Source organism: Carassius gibelio, chromosome A2, assembly GCF_023724105.1.
Source record: "Carassius gibelio isolate Cgi1373 ecotype wild population from Czech Republic chromosome A2, carGib1.2-hapl.c, whole genome shotgun sequence".
NCBI lineage: Eukaryota > Metazoa > Chordata > Actinopteri > Cypriniformes > Cyprinidae > Carassius > Carassius gibelio.
The window spans coordinates 9,694,787-9,709,031 of NC_068372.1; the positions used below are offsets into that span (position 1 = coordinate 9,694,787).

The window sequence follows — 14,245 nt, forward strand, 5'->3', positions numbered from 1 at the left end:
GTATAATTTCATAGTTTATGCATTATAGTTATAAAAACAAATACATTTTGCCACTAACATAGTAATTTTAGGCCTTATCCTTTTCTGACAGTTTTAGGGATTTTAAAAAATCCTAAAAAACCTTATTTGTGCTGCAAATAATAATTTAAAACTCAAAAAGTAAATAGTCAGTTCATGCTTTATAAAGCCTTGTCCCAATATTAATAGTCAGTAGTAAGCAGTTTATAAATACAGCTATAAATAGCTTGTTCTTGGTTTATAAGCACATTTATTAAAAAGGAGAGTAAAGGGTCAGTTATCTTCCTATGAAAAATAAAAGATAAAAATAAACAAACAACCACACAGATTGATACAGAACTCAGAAATGTTATTGTGGATTTATGATAAAATCAGCCTGTAAATGAATTCATACTCCTCCTCATACTGCTCCATACTCCTTTTTCAACATGATGCCAATATACTGACATGTTAAATTGTGAATGGGTTTAGGATAGCTTAAATGGTGTTGCCATAGAGATTTATTAAAGTAACAAAAAAAATGCAATAGTTATTTTACTATATCTTTAACATTTTTCATTCTTACTCTTCATAATTTTTGTTTATATAAATAGAAGTCATCATTTGAAGGAAGCACAGTAAGTTTCATAGCTTTATCATTTTCAAGAGCCAGCATAAAATTAAAACTATCATAACTTATAAATCAAGCTTGCAATTCTTAGTACCTATAATGGCCACCAGAGGGAGCTATAGGATTACTTTTAAATAATTATTGTAGAAACAAGTATGATTTAAATCATTTATAGAAATCTTTCAGAGAAAAATAATATGAATTTTATGTATTTTACTGATAAAATGACCCTCACTTAATTAGAATAACAAGCTGAAGTATTGTGAACTGTATATTAAGAATAATTCTTTATAGGCTTTATGGACAGATACGTTTTGAGTGACTCTTGAAGGTTCACCACCACATCCTCTTTTACCACTGTTTAAAGAATTAATCTTACAGAACAGGTGCGAATGAATTTTGGATAGCTTGAATGGTTTTGTCGTGGTGATTTTTTGAAATAATAGTAAAAAAGGAACCAGTAAATGTCTTTTAATTTTTTTAAAGTGCAGCTTCTAAACACTTAAAAAAAATTTACACATGGAAGACCAGTCATTCTGAGGAAATATGCATAGTTTCATGACTATACAACACTATATTGATGATAGAAAATTAAAAAACTATCATATATCTGATGTCACTCTGTCCCTCTCTCACTGTGGGTAATGTGTGTGTGTGTGTGTGTGTGTTAACTGAATTAGGTGTGAAACTATCAGGGAGCATTTAGTCTCCAGCGCCAACATTTTACAGAACTGCCACTTTCCTGGAGTCTCAGAATTACAATGTGTCAGGTTCTGAGAGATCTAAGATTCCAAAAAAAATATTTAATTAGAATATCATGAAGTATTGTGAAATACTATATATTAAGACTTTATATATAGGCTTTATGAACAGATTAGAGTGACTCGTGAAGGACCAGCACCACCTCCTCTTGTCCGATGGTTTAAGGAATATATCTTCCAGAATCCGGGATTAATATATATATATATATATATATATATATATATATATATATATATATATATATATATGGGATATATATATATATATGGGATATATATATATATATATGGGATATATATATATATATATATATATATATATATATATATATATATATATATATATATATATGGGATATATATATATATATAAATGTGATTTTAATGTCTAGATGATTCGGATTAACCCTTTAACTGCCGTATCCTTTAAAACCTCACTGCCAGAGGGATATTGTGAATGCATGTGCCCGCTGCGCACAGTTTACCTGATGCCACCGGGGGTGGCGATGGCATTGGTGGCTTGAGCCCGCCATCGCTGCTTGCAGCTATATTTATTATTATTATTATTTTTTTCTAACGTTACGGGGGCTTTTGGGGTCCTTAACATGCTCGAAAACTCTTGAAAATTGGCACACAGATTGGAACCTGCGGCCATTAGGGTCGGGCAGAGACTGATACACGGGCGTGGCACAGGGGCTCTACAGCGCCCCCTGGAATACTGAGGGCCATATATCATACATACTTGCACGTAGACACATGAAACTCGGTACACATGTAGATCTCATTAAACCAAACAACTTTCGTACTGCATGTCATAGGCTCCGCCCAACAGGAAGTTGGCTATTTAGGGTTTATTATTCATATTTTTGGTCAAAGTTGTGGGGGCTTTTGGGGTCCCTAACATACTCAAAAACTCTTGAAAATTTGCGCACACTTTGGAATCTGTGCCCTTTAGGAGCCTGCAGAGGTTGGGACCCGGGCGTGGCACAGGGGCTCTATGGCGCCCCCTGGAACACAGTCATAAATGTTGATGTATAGCTCACACATACTTGCACATATTCATATGAAACTCAGTACACATATAGATCTCATTGTGCCGAACAATTTTCGTATTGCATGTCATTGGGCTCCGCCCAACAGGAAGTCAGCTATTTAGAGTTATGTAAAAAGCGCATGCTCTGGAATTTGATATACTTGTCATAGGTTTTTTACTCGTTTACCACCAAACTCGGTCAACATGATCTCAAGACATTGGGGATGAAAAATTGCCAGGGGATTTTTGATATCTCGAACGTTTTGCTCGTGGCGAGGCGTTGAAATTATGGCGAGAATTGAGAAACAGGAAGTGTCTAATACCATCCACATACATTTCCTGATTTCAATCAAACTTCATCAGATTATTCATTGTATGATGTCGATCACATATATGTGACTATTAGGAGTCAAAGTTATAGCGCCACCAACTGGCAGCAGGAAGTGTGTCATTTTCAAAATGCTTTGAATTCAGCATCTTATTTTTACTCGATTTGCTTCAAACTTCATCAGAATAATGTTAAAACACAGCCGATATGAATCTGCTGGGGGAAATTGGATAGCTAAAAATATTGTTGCCGTGGCAACATGTCAAACTGGAATACTTCTCAGGTGATTTTGAGGCATATAACATGCTTAGAATTTCATCAAACTCAGAACACATATCAGTATTTATGATAACTAGACACTGGCAAAAGTTCATAAGAGGGCGTGGAAGAGGCACTCTATAGCGCCACCTTTTGTCAAAAGTGGGGGGGTTAGTTTTAGCTACAGACACCAAACTCTGTAAAAAAATTGTTCTTATCAAGACGGACAACTTTCTAATTCACAGTCATCAGCTAGGATCAACAGGAAGTCAGCTATTTTGATTTGAATGTGGATTTTTTTTTACATTTAGTTGTGAATTAATGCATACTGCTCAGAGGAGAGTAACACTATACACACCAAACTTTGTCTACATGATGCCAAAACATTTTAAACAACTTAAATTGCCAATGGATTTTGGATAGCTTGAACGGTTTTGTCGTGGTGATTTTTTTTAATGACAGTAAAACTGGAATTATTAATTTTCCTGCATTTTTAAATTCCAAACACTTCAAAACCTTTTTTCATACAGACAAAAAGTCATTCTGAGTAAATATGGATAGTTTCACGACTTTACAACACTGTATGGATAATAGAAAATTAAAAAACTGTCAGACATCTCATATCACTCTGTCCCTCTGTTTGAGTATATGTGCTTCAGACTTCCATTGTCTGAGAGAAATTGCGCCCCTACAGGTGCAATTACCGGAGATTTAGTTTCTCTTTTAAATCGGTTAAAATACAAATAAATACTTGGATTTAATTCACACTGACAAGCTAAACCAACATATATGATTATTATCAGGTCAGGGCTCATTAATAATGGATAATAATGGATGCTCACCGCTCTGAGCATGAGCATCTGGAATGATGAGCTCAGAAAAAACGAGTTTATTCTTGTTTTATAGCTATTAAAAATAAAGTATTGCAGCGATATCACACAATTCACCAATTAGAACACACCAAGGGCTAAATTAAGATGTTTTTGAACTGTTTGTGTGAAAATGAAATATTTGAGGCTGCCTATATGAAATCACGCCTCCGATCAGCGCGTACAGTGTCGAGCTCAAAACAAACGAATTTATTCTTGTTTAAGAGCTTTTTTAAATAAAATATTACCACAAATGCACACAATAAACCCATTGTAACACTACAAGAGCTAAATGCAGGTGTTTGTGACCCGTTTAAGTGTGCAAGACTATTTGAAAGCGCGACTGGCAGAATAACATATATCTCTCGAGCTGCAGGATTCTGGCTTTCGTCGTACAAACGAACACATCACGGACAAGATTATTTCAAAATAGCTTGGCGAATATAAACGAAAACAGCCACGTGAACGTAAACCGTTGAGAAATATATCTGAAGTGGATCTACTGGATTTGAATATTAAGTGACCGCGTATACCAGCTGCTTCTGTCTTCAATTTCAATCTATATAAAAAATGTAATTCATTCATCTTGGCTGCGTTTTTAATGTGTGTACGTATTTATTTATTTATTATTTTGCTCTAACAAGAATTAATCTATATTTAATTAAATCAATTACATTTTATTTTACATTTGATTTGTCCATTTCTGCATCTAAACGCCTAAAAACATAAAACATGCTCTATTATACTATTGTTAGCAATTTCTTTATCGTCCAATTTATCTGGTGTACACACTTTTATTTTCATAATAAACTTGTTTGTTAGATTATACACAGTTACAGTGGTCTATAATAAATATTAACAGGTTTTATTCAAGCTGTTTAGAATGATTGCAGTAGGCTAAAAAACATTGGAAAACAATAACTGTTGTACTTTTTTATATATTTTGTATAATTTCATAGTTTATGCATTATAGTTATAAAAACAAATAAATTTAGCCACTCACATAGAAATCTTAGGCCTTATCCTTTTCTTACAGTTTTAGGAATTTTAAAAAATCGTAAAAAACCTTGTGCTGCAAATAATAATTTCAAACTCAAAAAGTAAATAGTCAGTTCATGCTTTATAAAGCCTTGTCCCAATATTAATAGTCAGTAGTAAGCAGTTTATAAATACAGCTATAAATAGCTTGTTTTTGGTTTATAAGCACATTTATTAAAAAGGAGAGTAAAGGATCAGTTATCTTCCTATGAAAAATAAAAAAATAAAAATAAACAAACAACAACACAGATTGATACAGAACTCAGAAATTCTATTGTGGATTTATGATAAAATCAGCCTGTAAATGAATTCATACTCCTCCAAGAAGACACAAGTAGTTCACACCAAACTTTTTTTTTTAACATGAATCCAATATACTGAAGATGTTAAATTGCGAATGGGTTTAGGATACCTTAAATGGTGTGGCCATAGCGATTTATTAAAGTAACATAAAAAAATACAATAGTTATTTTACTATATCTTTAAATTTTTTAATTCCAAACTCTTCATAATTTTTTATATACGTAGAAGTCATCATTTGAAGGAACCACAGTAAGTTTCAAAGCTTTATCATTTTCAAGAGCCAGCAAAAAATTAAAACTATCATAACTTATAAATGAAGCTTGCAATTCTTAGTACCAATAATGGCCACCTGATGGAGCTATAGGATCACTTTTAAATAATTATTGTAGAAACAAGTATGATTTAAATCATTTATAGAAATCTTTCAAAGAAAAATAATATGAATTTTATGTATTTTACTGATAAAATGACCCTCACTTAATTAGAATAACAAGCTGAAGTATTGTGAACTGTATATTAAGAATAATTCTTTATAGGCTTTATGGACAGATACGTTTTGAGTGACTCTTGAAGGTTCAGCACCACATCCTCTTTTACCACTGTTTAAAGAATTTATCTTACAGAACAGGTGCGAATGAATTTTGGATAGCTTGAATGGTTTTGTCGTGGTGATTTTTTGAAATAACAGTAAAAAAGTAACCAGTAAATGTCTTTTATTTTTTTAAAGTGCAGCTTCTAAACACTTCAAAAAAATGTACACATAGAAGACAAGTCATTCTGAGGAAATATGCATAGTTTCATGACTATACAACACTATATGGATGATAGAAAATTAAAAAACTATCATAAATCTGATGTCACTCAGTCCCACTGTCACTGTGGGTAATGTGTGTGTGTGTGTGTGTTTGTGTGTGTGTTAAGTGAATTAGGTGTGAAACTATCAGGGAGCATTTAGTCTCCAGCGCCAACATTTTACAGAACTGCCACTTTCCTGGAGTCTCAGAATTACAATGTGTCAGGTTGACTTTACAACACTGTATGGATAACAGAAATTTAAAAAACTCTCAGACATCTCATATCACTCTGTCCCTCTGTTTGAGTGTGTGTGCTTAGACTTCCATTGTCTGAGAGAAATAGCGCCCCTACAGGTGCATATCCTAAACTAAAAAAGGGAGGAGACTCTCTTTTGGTTTCACTTTTAAATCGGTTAAAATACAAAATAATACTTGGATTTAATTCACACTGACAAGCTAAATCAACATATATGATTATTATCAGGTCAGGGCTCATTAATAATGGATGTGTGGTCAGTGATACGTGAGAAACACGAGAGATGAATCACCGCTCTGAGCAGGAGCATCTGGAATGATGAGCTCAGAAAAAACGAGTTTATTCTTGTTTTATAGCTATTAAAAATAAAGTATTGCAGCGATATCACACAATTCACCAATTAGAACACACCAAGAGCTAAATTAAGATGTTTTTGAACTGTTTGTGTGGAAATGAAATATTTGCGGCTGCCTATCTGAAATCACTGCCTCCGATCAGCGCGCACAGTGTCACAAGTTCAAAACAAACGAATGTATTCTTGTTTAAGAGCTTTTTAAAATAAATTATTGCCATAAATGCACACTATACACCCATTATAACACAACACGAGCTAAATACAGGTGTTTGTGACCCGTTTAAGTGTGCAAGACTATTTGAAAGCGCGACTGGCAGAATAACATGTATCTCTCGAGCTGCAGGATTCTGCCTTTCGTCGTAAGAACGAACACATCACGGACAAGATTATTTCAAAACACATAATAGCTTGGCTAATATAAACGAAAACAGCCAAGTGAACATAAACTGTTGAGAAATAAATCTGAAGTGGATCTACTGGGTTTTAATATTAAGTGACCGCATATACCAGCTGCTTCTGTCTTCAATTTTAATCTATATAAAAAATTAAACTCATTAATCTTGGCTGCTTTTTTAATGTGTGTAGGTATTTATTTATTATTTTGCTCTAACAAGACTTAATATATATTTAATTAAATCAATTACATTTTATTTTACATTTGATTTGTCCATTTCTGCATCTAAACGCCTAAAAACATAAAACATGCTCTATTATACTATTGTTAGCAATTTCTTTATCGTCCAATTTATCTGGTGTACACACTTTTATTTTCATAATAAACTTGTTTGTTAGATTATACACAGTTACAGTGGTCTATAATAAATATTAACAGGTTTTATTCAAGCTGTTTAGAATGATTGCAGTAGGCTAAAAAACATTGGAAAACAATAACTGTTGTACTTTTTTATATATTTTGTATAATTTCATAGTTTATGCATTATAGTTATAAAAACAAATAAATTTAGCCACTCACATAGAAATCTTAGGCCTTATCCTTTTCTTACAGTTTTAGGAATTTTAAAAAATCGTAAAAAACCTTATTTGTGCTGCAAATAATAATTTCAAACTCAAAAAGTAAATAGTCAGTTCATGCTTTATAAAGCCTTGTCCCAATATTAATAGTCAGTAGTAAGCAGTTTATAAATACAGCTATAAATAGCTTGTTTTTGGTTTATAAGCACATTTATTAAAAAGGAGAGTAAAGGATCAGTTATCTTCCTATGAAAAATAAAAAAATAAAAATAAACAAACAACAACACAGATTGATACAGAACTCAGAAATTCTATTGTGGATTTATGATAAAATCAGCCTGTAAATGAATTCATACTCCTCCAAGAAGACACAAGTAGTTCACACCAAACTTTTTTTTTAACATGAATCCAATATACTGAAGATGTTAAATTGCGAATGGGTTTAGGACACCTTAAATGGTGTGGCCATAGCAATTTATTAAAGTAACATAAAAAAATACAATAGTTATTTTACTATATCTTTACTGCATGTCATAGGCTCCGCCCAACAGGAAGTTGGCTATTTAGGGCTCAAGCCCGAAGGGGCGAAGAGCCCTATTGTTCTTCTAAGGATTATTCTTGTTATTAGGGCTCAAGCCCAAAGGGCGAGAGGCCTATTGTTTTCCTTAGGATTATTTTTTATTATTATTATTATTATTATTATTATTATTATTATTATTATTATTATTTTTTTCCAACGTCTCGGGGGCTTTTGGGGCCCTTAACGTGCTTAAAAAGTCTTGAAAATTGGCACACAGATTGGAACCTGCGGCCATTAGGGCCGGGCAGAGACTGATACACGGGCGTGGCACAGGGGCTCTACAGCGCCCCCTGGAATATGGAGGGCCATATATCATACATTCTTGCTCGTAGACGTATGAAACTCGGTACACATATAAATCTCATCAATCCAAACAACTTTTGTATTGCATATCATAGGCTCCGCCCAACAGGAAGTTGGCTATTTAGGGTTTAGTATTCAAATTTTTCGTCAAAGTTGTGGGGGCTTTTGGGGTCCTTAACATACTCAAAAACTCTTGAAAATTTGCGCACACTTTGGAATCTGTGGCCTTTAGGAGCCTGCAGAGGCTGGGACCCGGGCGTGGCACAGGGGCTCTACGGCGCCCCCTGGAACACAGTCAGAAATGTTGATGTATAGCTCACACATACTTGCACATTTTCATATGAAACTCAGTACACATATAGATCTCATCGTGCCGAACAACTTTCGTATTGCATGTCATAGGCTCCGCCCATCAGGAAGTCAGCTATTTAGAGTTATGTAAAAAGCGCATGCTCTGGAATTTGAAATACTTGTCATAGGTTTTTTTCTCGATTGCCGCCAAACTTGGTCAACATGATCTCAAGACACTGGGGATGAAAAATTGCCAGGGGATTTTTGATATCTCGAACGGTTTGCTCGTGGCGAGGCGTTGAAATTATGGCGAGAAATGAGAAACAGGAAGTGTCTAATACCGTCCACATACATTTCCTGATTTTAATCAAACTTCATCAGATTATTCGTTGTATGATGTCGATCGCATATATGTGACTATTAGGAGTCAAAGTTATAGCGCCACCAACTGGCAGAAGGAAGTGTGTCATTTTCAAAATGATTTGAATTCAGCATCTTATTATTACTCGATTTGCTTCAAACTTCATCAGAATAATGTTAAAACACAGCCGATATAAATCTGCAAGGGGGATATTGATATCTAAAAAATTGTTGGCGTGGCAACATGTCAAACTGGAATACTTCTCAGGTGATTTTGAGGCAAATAACATACTTAGAATTTCACAAAACTCTGAACACACATCAGTATTTCTGATAGGAACTTAAATTGTGAATGGATTTTGGATAGCTTGAATGGTTTTGCCGTGGTGATTTTTTTAAATGACCTTACAAAGGGAATCATTATTGTATTTTTAAATTGCAGCTTCCAAACACGTCAAAGATTTTTTTCATACAGATGAAAAAGTCATTCTGAGGAAATATGCATAGTTTAACGACTTTACAACACTGTATGGATAACAGAAAATTAAAAAACTGTCAGACATCTCATCTCACGCTGTCTCTCTGTTTGAGTGTGTGTGCTTCAGACTTCCATTGTCTGAGAGAAATAGCGCCCCTACAGGTTCAATTCCCGGACTTTTACTTTCACTTTTAAATCGGTTAAAAATACAAACAAATACTTAGATTTAATTCACACTGACAAGCTAAACCAACATATCTGATTATTACCGGTTCAGGGCTCATGGATAAATTATTTCTGGCCAGAGATACGTGAGAAATAGGAGAGATGAATCACCGCTGTGACCACGAGCGTCTGGAGTAAAGAGCTCAGAAAAAAACGAATTTATTCCTGTTTTAAAGCTTTTAAAAATAAATTATTACAGCGATATCACACAATCAACCAATTAGAACACACCAAGAGCTAAATTAAGATGTTTTTGAACTGTTTGTGTGAAAATGAAATATTTGCAGCTCTGCCTATCTGAAATCACCGCCTCCGGTCAGCGCGTACAGTGTCCAGCTCAAAACAAACGAATTTATTCTTGTTTAAGAGCTTTTTTAAATAAAATATTACCACAAATGCACACAATAAACCCATTGTAACACAACAAGAGCTAAATGCAGGTGTTTGTGACCTGTTTAAGTGTGCAAGACTATTTGAAAGCGCGACTGGCAGAATAACATGTATCTCTGGAGCTGCAGGATTCTGCCTTTCGTCGTACGAACGAACACATCACGGACAAGATTATTTCAAAATACATAATAGCTTGGCGAATATAAACGAAAACAGCCACGTGAACATAAACTGGATCTACTGGATTTGAATATTAAAGTGACCACATTTACCACTTGCTTCTGTCTTCAATTTTAATCTATATAAAAAAGGAAACTCATTCGACTTGGCTGCTTTTTTAATGTGTGCGTATTTATTTATTTATCTTTTTATACATTTCGTATAATTTCATAGTTTGTGTATTACAATTATAAAAACAAAAATAAAATTAGCCACTCACATAGAAATAGCTTAGGCCTTAACCTTTTTCTGACAGTTTTAGGGATTTTTAAAAATCCTAAAAAAACCTTATTTGTGCTGCAAATAATAATTTCAAACTCATTTGATACTGACCTATGACATCCTGTGACATTATATTTATTTTAATTTACATAATCTCATGGATGTAACAGTAAATCTGTTCAGCTCACAGATCAATACTAAGCTGTAATGCAAGCAGAACTTTCACAAATGCTTATGAGTCATTTAAGGATTTGATAACACTGTAAAATAATGTCTAATTTGTTAACATTAGCAAATTCATTGATAACACTTTATAATAACTGCACTCATTAGTAAATAGTCAGTTCATGCTTTATAAAGCCTTGTCCCAATATTAATAGTCAGTAGTAAGCAGTTTATAAATACAGCTATAAATAGCTTGTCCTTGGTTTATAAGCACATTTATTAAAAATGAGAGTAAGTTATCTTCCTATGAAAAATAAAAGATAAAAATAAACAAACAACAACACAGATTGATACAGAACTCAGAAATTTTATTGTGGATTTATGATAAAATCAGCCTGTAAATGAATTCATACTCCTCCTCATACTACTCCATACTCCTTTTTCAACATGATGCCAATATACTGAGATGTTAAATTGTGAATGGGTTTAGGATAGCTTAAATGGTGTTGCCATAGAGATTTATTAAAGTAACATAAAAAAATACAATAGTTATTTTACTATATCTTTACAATTTTTCATTCTAAATCTTCATAATTTTTTATATAAGTAGAAGTCCTCATTTGAAGGAAGCACAGTAAGTTTCATAGCTTTATCACTTTCAAGAGCCAGCATAAAATTTAAACTATCATAACTTATAAATCAAGCTTGCAATTCTTAGTACCTATAATGGCCACCAGAGGGAGCTATAGGATTACTTTTAAATAATTATTGTAGAAACGAGTATGATTTAAATCATTTATAGAAATCTTTTAAAAAAAAATGAATTGTATATATTTTACTGATAAAATGACCCTCACTTAATAAGAATAACAAGCTGAAGTATTTTGAACTGTATATTAAGAATAATTCTTTATAGGCTTTATGGACAGATACGTTTTGAGTGACTCTTGAAGGATCAGCACCACATCCTCTTTTACCACTGTTTAAAGAATTAATCTTACAGAATAGGTGTGAATGAATTTTGGATAGCTTGAATGGTTTTGCCGTGATGTTTTTTGAAATAATAGTAAAAAAGGAACCAGTAAATGTCTTTTTATTTTTTTAAAGTGCAGCTTCTAAACACTTAAAAAAAAAAAAAATGTACACATAGAAGACCAGTCATTCTGAGGCATATTTCCTCAGAATGACTGGTCTCATGACCATAGTTTCATGACTATACAACACTATATGGATGATAGAAAATTAAAAAAAAACTATCATACATCTGATGTCACTCAGTCCCACTGTCACTGTGGGTAATGTGTGTGTGTGTGTGTGTGTGTGTGTGTGTGTGTGTGTGTTAAGTGAATTAGGTGTGAAACTATCAGGGAGCATTTAGTCTCCAGCGCCAACATTTTACAGAACTGCCACTTTCCTGGAGTCTCCAGAATTACTCGGTGTCAGGCTCTGAGAGACTTAAGATTCCAAAAAATGATTTAATTAGAATACCATGAAGTATTGTGAAATACTATATATTAAGTCTTTATATATAGGCTTTATGCACAGATTAGAGTGACTCGTGAAGGACCAGCACCACCTCCTCTTGTTCGATGGTTTGAGGAATATATCTTCCAGAATCTGGGATTAAGATTTAGGAGCTCATTTTTATTCCACCTCCTTTCCTGAAAAGTCTGTCTTGCAGAATTGACTAAAAATTAATCTTCACATTAATTACTAATTATTTTGCAATTCTTTTTGTCAGTTCTTCTTGACCTGCTTTTTTCTTCTTCTTTTCTGACCTCATGACCCAGTCAGTATTTTTTGTACAATGGTCAAGTCTTAACTTATCCATTTCTGTATTGCATTTGTGTTTGATATTTCTCATGGGTATTTCATAATTTTCGACCTTACAGTTTGAGTTAAAAGTCTATTTTAGCGCATTTCATCTGTAAAAGAAAACATGCCTAATAATTCTGCACACATGAATATAAGGAGTTTTTCTCTTCCAGCTTTCCTGGACTATTGTATAGCACTCATAAATGATTAAATAAAAAATAATGGTAGTTATTAAGATTTATATGGTTTGGAATTGGTAAAATGTACTTGGAAAAAAATCACAATAAAACAATGTTTTCATGTTTAAGTTTGGAATATTAACTGACATGAATGAATGCTATATAAATATTGTTCATGTTAACATAATGTTTATAAATGAAATCTTATTGTACAGTGTTACTAATATATATATTGTTCTGTGAATGTGATTTTAAAGTCTAGATGATTCGGATTAACCCTTTAACTGCCGTATCCTTTAAAACCTCACTGCCAGAGGGATATTGTGAATGCATGTGCCCGCTGGGCACAGTTTACCTGATGCCACCGGGGGTGGCGATGGCATTGGTGGCTTGAGCCCGCCATCGCTGCTTGCAGCTATATTTATTATTATTTTTATTTTTTATTAAACCTTCCGGGGTGTTTTGGGGGCCTTAACATGCTCAAAAACTCTTGAAAATTGGCACACACATTGGAATCTGCGGCCATCAGGACGCCGCAGAGGCTGGGACCCGGGCGTGGCACAGGGGCTCTACAGCGCCCCCTGGAAGACAGTCAGAATTCTTGAACCATAGCTCACACACACTTGCATGTATTTATATCAAACTCGGTACACTTATAGATCTCATTGAGCCGAACAACTTTCACACTTTATGTCATAGGCTCCGCCCAACAGGAAGTCAGCTATTCAGGGCTGTTTAAAAAAAGCATGCTCTGGAATTTGAAATACTCCTCTGAGGTTTTCAACCCGTTCGCCACGAAACTCGGTGAACATGATCTCAAGACATTGAGGATGAAAAATTGCGAGGGGATTTTTGATATCTCGAACGGTTTGCCCGTGGCGAGGCATGGAACTTATGGCGAGAAATGAGAAACAGGAAATGTCTAATAACATCCACATACATTTCCTGAATTTGATCAAACTTCATGGGTTTGTTCGTTGTATGATACCGATTGTATATATGTGGCTATTAAGAGTCAACGTTATAGCGCCACCAACTGGCAGCAGGAAGTGTGTCATTTTCCAAATGCTTTGAATTCAGCATCTTATTTTTACTCGATTTACTTAAAACTTCATCAGAATAATGACAAAACACGGCCGATGTAAATCTGTTGTGGGGATATTGATATCTGATATAGTGTTGCCATGGCAACGTGTCAAACTTGAATGTTCTGTTATGGTGAGTTTGAGGCAGACAACAAGCTCAGATTTACATGAAACTCAAAACACATATCAGTATTCTTGATAGCTAGACAATGGCAAAAGCTTTTAAAAGGGCGTGAAGGAGGCACTCTATAGCGCCACCTTTTGTCAAAAGTGGGGGGGTTAGTTTCAGCTACAGACACCAAACTTGGTACATAAATTGTTCTTTTCAAGACGGACAA

The 14,245-nt window shown here is 34.0% G+C and overlaps 1 long non-coding RNA gene across 1 annotated transcript in view; it reads right to left on the reverse strand.

Moving 5' to 3' along the window:
* Positions 1–5,223: 5,223 nt before the first annotated feature.
* Positions 5,224–14,245, reverse strand: part of LOC128022372 (uncharacterized) — a 28,384-nt gene continuing 19,362 nt past the window's right edge. Inside the window, exon 3 of the long non-coding RNA XR_008185908.1 lies at positions 5,224–5,327. This is a non-coding gene — a long non-coding RNA (uncharacterized LOC128022372). The remainder of the gene's footprint in view (positions 5,328–14,245) is intronic.